The sequence below is a fragment of the Ovis canadensis genome, chromosome 25 (genome assembly GCF_042477335.2).
Source record: "Ovis canadensis isolate MfBH-ARS-UI-01 breed Bighorn chromosome 25, ARS-UI_OviCan_v2, whole genome shotgun sequence".
Taxonomy (NCBI): domain Eukaryota; kingdom Metazoa; phylum Chordata; class Mammalia; order Artiodactyla; family Bovidae; genus Ovis; species Ovis canadensis.
In genome coordinates this window covers 46,509,845-46,519,093 of record NC_091269.1, presented here as the reverse complement: position 1 = coordinate 46,519,093, position 9,249 = coordinate 46,509,845, and positions in this window count along the sequence as shown.

The window sequence follows — 9,249 nt, the reverse complement described above, 5'->3', positions numbered from 1 at the left end:
TGTTGTTGTTCCGTCGCTTAGTCCTGTCTGACTCTGTGACCCCATGGACTGCAGCACGCCAGGCTTCCTGTCCTTCACTAACTCCCAGAGCTTGCTCAAACTCATGTCCATCGAGTTGGTGATGCCATCCAACTATCTTATCCTATGTCATCTCCTCCTGCCTTCAATCTTTCCCAGCATCAGGGTCTTTTCCAATGAGTCAGCTCTTCGCATCAGATGGCCAAAGTGTTGGAGCTTCAGCTTCAACATCAATCCTTCCAATCAATATTCAGAGTTGATTTCCTTTAGGATTGCTTGGTTTGATCTCCTTGCTATTCAAGGGGCTCTCAAGAGTCTTCTCCGGCACCACAGTTTGAAAGCATCATTTCTTTGGTGTTCAGCCTTCTTTATGATCCAACTCTCATATCCATACATGACTACTGGAAAAACTATTGCTTTGATATATGGACCTTTACTGGCAAAGTGATATCTCTGCTTTTTATTACACTGTCTAGGTTTGTCATAGCTTTTCTTCCAAGGAGCAAGCGTCTTTTAATTTCATGGTTGCAGTCACCGTCTGCAGTGATTTTGGAGCCCAAGAAAATAAAGTCTGTCATTGCTTCCATCTTTTTCCCTATTTTCCATCAAGTGATGGGACTGGAGGCCATGATTATAGTTTTCTGAATGTTGAGTTTTAAGCCAACTTTTTCACTCTCCTCACTTTCATCAAGAGGCTCTTTAGTTCTTCTTTGCTTTCTGCCATTAGGGTGTTGTTATCTGCATATCTGAAGTTATTGATATTTCTCCCAGCAATCTTGATTCCAGATCGTGCTTCATCCAGCCTGGCATTTCATATGACATACTCTGCATATAAGTTAAATAAGCAGGGTGACAGATATAGCCTTGACGTATTCCTTTCCGAATTTGGAACCAGTCTGTTGTTCCATGTCTGATTCTAACTGTTGCTTCTTGATCTCCACACAGGTTTCTCAGGAGGCAGATAAGGTGGTCTGGTATTCCCAACTGTTTAAGAATTTTCCACAGTTTGTTGTGATCCATACAGTCAAAGGGTTTAGTGTAGTAAATGAAGCAAAAGTTTTTCTGGAATTCCCATACTTTTTCTATGATCCAGCAGCTTAATGGCAGCTTAATCTCGATTCTTCTCCCTTTTCTAAATCTAGCTTGTACATATGGAAGCGCTCGGTTCACATATGTTGAGGCCTAGCTTGAAGGATTTTGAGCATAATCATGCTAGCATGTAAAATTAGCATAATTGTGCAGTAGTTTGAACATTCTTTGGCATTTCCCTTCTTGGTATTGGAATGAAAACTGACCTTTTCCAGTCCTGTGGCCACTGCTGAGTTTTCCAAATTTGCTGGCATATTGAGTGTAGCACTTTAACAGCATTCTTTTAGGATTTGAAATAGCTCAGTTGGAAATCCATCCCTTCCACTAGCTTTGTTTGTAGTAATGCTTCCTAAGGCCCACTTCACTTCATACTCTAGGATGTCTGGCCTAGGTGAGTGACCACATCATCGTTGTTACCCAGGTCATTAAGATTTTTTTGTATAGTTATTCTGTGTATTCTTGTCACCTCTTCTTAATATCTTCTGCTTCTGTGAGGTCCATACCATTCCATTTCTGTCCTTTATTGAGCCCATCTTTGCATTAAATGTTCCCTTGGTATCTCTAATTTTCTTGAAGAGCTCTCTAGTCTTTCCCATTCTGTTGTTTTCCTCTATTTCTTTGCACAGATCACTGAGGAAGGCTTTCTTTATCTCTCCTTGCTATTCTTTGAACCCTGCATTCAGATGGGTATATCTTTCCTCTTCTCCTTTGCCTTTCGCTTTGCTTCTTTTCTCAGCTATCTGAAAGGCCTCCTCAGACAGCCGTTTTGCCTTTCTTTTTCTTGGGGATGGTTTTGGTCACTGCATCCTGTGTGTTATGACCCACCATCCGTAGTTCTTCAGACACTCTGTCTACCAGATCTAGTCCATTGAACCTATTTTTCACTTCCACTGTATAATCATAAGGGATTTGATTTAGGTCATACCTGAATGGCTTAGTGGTTTTCCCTACTTCCTTCTATTTAAGTCTGAATTTGGCAATACGGAGCTCATGATTTGAGCCACAGTCAGCTCCTGGTCTTGTTTTTGCTGACTGTATAGAGCTTCTCCATCTTTGGCTGCAAAGAATATAATCAGTCTGATTTTGGTATTGACTACCTGGTCATGTCCACATGTAGAGTTGTTTTTTGTGTTGTTGGCAGAGGGTGTTTGCTATAACCAGTACATTCTCTTGGCAAAACTCTGTTAGCCTTTGGCCGGCTTCATTTTGTACTCCAAGGTCAAACTTGCCTGTTACTCCAGGTATCTCTTGACTTCCTACTTTTGCATTCCAGTCCCCTATGATGAAAAGGACATCTTTTTTTTTTGGTTTTGGTTCTACAAGATCTTGTAGGTCTTCACAGAACCATTGAACTTCATCTTCTTCGGCATTAGTGGTTGGGCATAGACTTGAATTACTGTGATGTTGAATGGTGCCTTGGAAACAGAGATCATTCTGTCACTTTTGAGATGGCATCAAAGTACTGCATTTTGGACTCTGTTGACAACAAAGACTACTCCATCTCTTCCAAGGGCTTTTTGTCCACAGTAGTAGATTTAGTGGTCATCTGAATAATTTTGCCCATTCCCGTCCATTTTAGTTCACTAGGAGTTTCAAATTAGGAACTACTCATCTAATTGCTGACACTTAAAAGTAAGCGACAAAGTTTACTAGAGTTTCATTTTTAGACAAAAGAGGGAAAATGTAGGGTCCTGTATATTACATGTCACTAGATATAGCCTTAGTAATTACAGGTTTGGAGCTTGCCAGCCCCCTGACATCCTACAGTGTGTAGAATGAGACCTTGTAATCACTGAAGATAATGTGAAGGGGAAGGATACAAAGAAGCATAGAGAAAAGGGTTTTGTTTGTTGTTTTTTAAAATACTACATTAGACAAGGAACCAAGTGAAACCAAATTTTCACTCTCCTAATCTTACCTTGACCTGATGCTTTGGGCTTTTAATATTTATTTTTCCTCATCAATGTTCTTTTTCTAATACCTGAATTTCTAATGCCTGGCAAAGGAATATTATTATCTTTAGGTAGTAGTCCCTAAACTTATCTCCATAATCTTTCAGCACATTTTCTTACTAAGTAGCATTCAAATTACTGTGGTCTCTTTCCTCTGGGGTTTCAGTTCAATTAAACATTAGTGCTTAATAGGGGTCAGCTAACATGCTGGTCACAGGTATTTGACAGTGATTAAGGTGAAAGTGGTCCCCACAAGCAGAATTTACAGTCTGGCAAGGGGTTTCTATTGATTTAACTTGTAGTTAGCTACTTCATCCCTAATGCTAGCAGGACACAGACAATTTGACCATTAGCTTATTAACTTGAAATCTCATGGCAGCAATGGATGACTCTGAGACTGAGAAATTGTTTCATTGCGGGGTAGTGCTGCTAAGAGACAATAGTCTTAACAGAAAAACAAAACCCTGCAATCTCCTGCCCCTGAGAACCCATTTGACTACTTCATATGGGCTGCACAGAAACAGGATGTGTGCATGAGATAAGCTCAGATTTGCAGCCAGGATTGATTGCCATAGTCAAGGACTTTTACCAGATATCCATTTGGTTCTGTAAACAAGCCATCCCTGGATAGTAGGATTTTTTTTTTTTTTTTTGCTTATTCGTATTTTTCCCTTTTTAGTTGACTTGCCCTATCAGTTTAATTTTTTATGATGAAAAATTTCAAATATATACAAAGTAGAAAACAACAAGGACAGCCCTGCTACAATAATAGTTAACAATTCATCAGTCTTATTGCACTTATACAGCAATATGCATTTCTAACAAATGGTTTTTCTCTTTTATATAACCATATTATTATTACAACTATGGGAACTAGCAGTAATTCCTTAATATCATCTAGTGTTCATTCCATAGTTAAATTTCCCCAGTTGTTTCAAAAACACAAATTTCTTTGTATTACTGATTTGAGTCAGGATTCAAACAAGAGCCATACATTGCTTGTGGTTCAGTTCAGTTCAGTCATTCAGTCGTGTCCAACTCTTTGTGACCCCAGGGACTGCAGCACTCCAGGCCTCCCTGTCTAGCAACAACTCCTGGAGTTTACTCAAACTCATTTCCATTGAGTTGGTGATGCCATCTGACTATCTTATCCTATGTCATCTCCTTCTCCTCCCACCTTCAATCTTTCCCAGCATCAGGGTCTTTTCCAATGAGTCAGTTCTTCGCATCAGGGGCCGAAGTATTGGAGTTTCAGCTTCCATCTCTTTCAGAATTTTCCAAAGTTTATTATGATCTACACAGTCAAAGGCTTTGGCATAGTCAATAAAGCAGAAATAGATGTTTTTCTGGAACTCTCCTGCTTTTTCAATGATCTAGTAGATGTTGGCAATTTGATCTCTGGTTCCTCTGCCTTTTCTAAAACCAGCTTGAACATCTGGAAATTCATGGTTCATGTATTGTTGAAGCCTGGCTTGGAGAATTTTGAGCATTACTTTACTAGCGTGTGAGATGAGTGCAACTGTGTGGTAGTTTAAAGTTGGCTTAAAGCTCAACATTCAGAAAACAAAGATCATGGCATCTGGTCCCATCACTTCATGGGAAATAGATGGGGAAGCAGTGGAAACAGTGTCAGACTTTATTCTGGGGGGTCCCAAAATCACTGCAGATGGTGATTGCAGCCATGAAATTAAAAGACGCTTACTCCTTGGAAGAAAAGTTATGACCAACCTAGATAGCATATTCAAAAGCAGAGACATTACTTTGCCGACTAAGGTCCGTCTAGTCAGTGCTATGGGTTTTCCTGTGGTCATGTATGGATGCGAGAGTTGGACTGTGAAGAAGGCTGAGCACCGAAGAACTGATGCTTTTGAACTGTGGTGTTGGAGAAGACTCTTGAGAGTCCCTTAGACTGCAAGGAGATCCAACCAATCCATTCTGAAGGAGATCAGCCCTGGGATTTCTTTGGAAGGAATGATGCTAAAGTTGAAACTCCAGTACTTTGGCCACCTCATGAGAAAAGTTGACTCATTGGAAAAGACTCTGATGCTGGGAGGGATTGGGGGCAAGAGGAGAAGGGGACGACCGAGGATGAGATGGCTGGATGGCATCACTGACTCGATGGATGTGAATCTGAGTGAACTCCGGGAGTTGGTGATGAACAGGGAGGCCTGGCGTGCTGTGATTCATGGGGTCGCAAAGAGTCGGACACGACTGAGCGACTGAGCTGAACTGAACTGAACTTGAGCATTCTTTGGCATTGCTTTCTTTGGAATTGGAATGAAAATTGACCTTTTCCAGTCCTGTGGCCACTGCTGTGTTTTCCAAATTTGGCATATTGAGTGCAGCACTTTCACAGCATCATCTTTTAGAATTTGAAATAGCCCAATGGAATTCCATTAGCTCCACTAGCTTTGTTCGTAGCGATGTTTCCTAAGGCCCACTTGACTTCACATTCTAGGATGTCTCGCTCTAGGTGAATGATCACACCATCGTGATTATCTGGGTTGTGAAGATCTTTTTTGTACAGTTCTTGGCACCTCTTCTTAATATTTGTATTCTTTGTATTCTTAATATTTGTGATCTTTGTATTCTTGCCACCTCTTCTTAATATCTTCTGCTTCTGTTAGGTCCATACCATTTCTGTCCTTTATTGAGCCCATCTTTGCATGAAATGTTCCCTTGGTATCTCTGATTTTCTTGAAGAGATCTCTAGTCTTTCCCATTCTGTTGTTTTCCTCTATTTCTTTGCACTGATCACTGAGGAAGACTTTTTTATCTCTCTTTGCTATTCTTTGGAACTCTGTATTCAAATGGGTATATCTTTCCTTTTCTCCTTTGCTTTTCGCTTCTCTTTTCACAGCTATTTGTAAGGCCTCTTCAGACAGCCGTTTTGCTTTTTTGCATTTCTTTTTCTTAGGGATCATCTTGATCCCTGTCTCCTGTACAATGTCATGAACCTCTGTCCATAATTCATTAGGCACTCTATCAGATCTAGTCCCTTAGATCTATTTCTCACTTCCACTGTATAATTGTAAGGGATCTGATTTGGGTCATACCTGAATGGTCTAGTGGTTTTCCCTACTTTCTTCAATTTAAGTCTGAATTTGGCAATAAGGAGTTCATGAATGGCACCCCACTCCAGTACTCTTGCCTGGATAATCCCATGGATGGAGGAGCCTGGTAGGCTGCAGTCCACGGGGTCGCTAAGTGTTGGACACGACTGAGCGACTTCACTTTATTGGAGAAGGACATGGCAACCCACTCCATTATCCTTGCCTGGAGAATCCCAGGGACGGGGGAGCCTGGTGGGCTTCCATCTATGGGGTTGCACAGAGTCGGGCATGACTGAAGCGACTTAGCTGCAGCAGCAGCAGCAGATTTGAGCCGCAGTTTGCTTCCAGTCTTGTTTTTGCTGACTGTATAGAGCTTCTCCCTCTTTGGCTGCAAAGAATATAATCAATCTGATTTCAGTACCATCTGGTGATGTCCATGTGTAGAGTCTTCTCTTGTGTTGCTTGTAGTTGTGAAGAAACCCAGTCCTTTGTCCTATAGAATGTCTCACATCCCGGGTTTGGCTGACCACTTCGTGTGGTGTTTTAGCTTCCCTTCTCCCACATTTAATGTTAAGTCTTTGTATTTTCTTATTTTTCTAACAACGTATGTGCTAAGAGAAATTAAAAATACCCTGGTAACACTGAACCAATTTAATGCTCAGGCAGGAATGCTGAAAATAGGTCAGTTAGGAGGTGGGTTAACCCATCTGCTCTTCAGGAGAAATCTGAACTAAAATAACAATTTGAGAGCTACGAGCTTATAAAAGGTAACTGAAACTGGGATTGGGGAGAATGGATGAGACCATCCATGGAAAATGGGGTCCAACATGGGAACTTGGAGAAACCTAATATAAAACTGTGGGCAGAGAAAGTTGCAAAATGACTGAAAAGCCGTCAAGAGACGCGGGTTATAGTCCATGGGGTTGCAAAGAATGAGATATGACTGAGTGACTGGGCATCTATTCGCCACAGCAGCTGAGGGTGGTTTCAAGGTGGGTGGATTCTTCAGTGGATGATGCATTTATAAAACGTACATAAATGAAAATTTATAAAGTGGGTCATTTTATATTCAGTAGCACATGTTAAAGTTAACCTATGTATTTATCCTAAGGAAATAACCACACAGTGCATTTTGGAAAATAAGGAGTTTGGACTTATTTGGGAAAGCAATGAATTAAAGGTTATTGGTAGTGATAAAAATGAATTATAATCCTTAATAATTTTGGTGAACTTGATTTCTGAAATCAAAGAAGTTTCACTTTTCTGTGAAATCCAGATAGAGTAAAAAAATTCAATTTATTTGTATGTTTCTGATGTGCTTACCACTACACCTTCCCATGCGAGATACAACAGTATGTACATGCGACTCGACCGTTGCCCTTTCCATTTACCATTGTCACTGTACTCACCAGTTCTCACTTGTTCTGGTTGTCTGATCACAGGATTCACTGATGAGTTGTGACACAGTTACCCTCTTTACGTCTCAGGCTCCTTTCCTTTAGAGCAATGGTTTGATGAGGTCAACGGTTTGCATCAGTCACTATGAGCACTTTTTAAACACAGATTGCTGTTGTCTAACTCCTTGTTTGATTCAGTAGGAAGCAGAGAACTTGCAGTTCTGGAGATGTAAGTTGCTGTTCCAGGCACCATATTCTGAGGATCATTTTATTAATACTTTTTTCAGCTCTAAGTTTATGATCCCTTTGCAAAACTGCATTACCTACACTCACAAATGAATTTAATACTCTGTTATTCTACAAAGCGTAACGGGATATTGTGGAATATGTAGTTATTATTTGTCTTTTAAAAATTCATTTTTATTGGAGTATAGTTGACTTACAATGGTGCCAGTTTCAGGTGTACAGCAAAGTGAATCAGCCACACCCACATATATATATTCTTTTCCAGACTCTCTCATGTAAGTTATTACAGAATATTGTGCTATACAGTAGGTCCTTACTATTAATAGTTACCTGTTTTATATATTATAGTGTATATATGTTAATCCTAAATTCCTAATTTATCACCTCCCCCAACACATCCCCTTTGGCAACCATAAGTTTGATTTCAAGATCTGTGAGTCTATTTCCGTTTTATAAATGTTCATTTTTATCACTTTTTAAAAATCAAATTTGACATATAAGTAATAGCGTGTGATATTTTTCTTTCTCTTACTTCATTTAATATGATAATCTCTACATCCATCCATATTGCTGCAAATAGCATTCTTTCTTTCTTTTTATGGCTAATATTCCACTGTATATATGAACCATCATCTTCTTTATCTATTCCTCTACTGACAGACATTTACACTGCTTATATGTCTTGGCTATTTTAAGCAGTGCTGCAATGAACACTGGGGTGCATTATCTTTTCGAATTACAGTTTTCTCCAGATAAATGCCCAAGAATAGGATTGTTTGATCATATGGTGGTTCATATTTAGCTTTTAAAGGAACCTCCATACTGTTCTCCATAACGGTTGTATCAGTTTATATTTCTACCAACAGTGTAGGAAGATTTCCTTTTCTCCACACCCTCTGCAACACTTATTGTTTCTAGGTTTTTTGATGGCCATTCTGACCGGTGGGAGGCGATTCCTCATTGTCGTTCTGATTTGCATTTCTCTAATAATTAGTGATGTTGAGCATCTTTTAATCTTTTTGGCCATTGCCTATCTTCTTTGGAGAATGTTTATGTAAATCTTTTGCCTATTTTTTGATACGGTTGTTTCTTATTTTAATATTGAGCTGCATGATCCATTTATATATTTTGGAGATTAATCCCTTGTCAGTTGCCTAGTTTGCAAATGGCTTTTTGTCTTGTTAATGGTTTCCTTTGTTGTACAAAAGTTAAGTTTAGTGAGATCCCATTTGTTTTTGTTTTTATTACTCTAGGAAGTGGATCAAAAGATACATTGCTGCAATTTATGTCAGAGAGTAGTCTGGTTTCCCCTAAGAGTCTTATGCTAGCTGTCCTTACATTTAGGTCTGTGATCCATTTCAAGTTTATTTTTCTGTGTGGTGTTAGCAAGTGTTCTAATTTCATTCTTTTACATGTAGCTGTCCAGTTTTTCCAGCACCACTTACTGAAGAGACTATATTTTCTCCCTTGTATATTCTTGCCTACTTTGTCTTA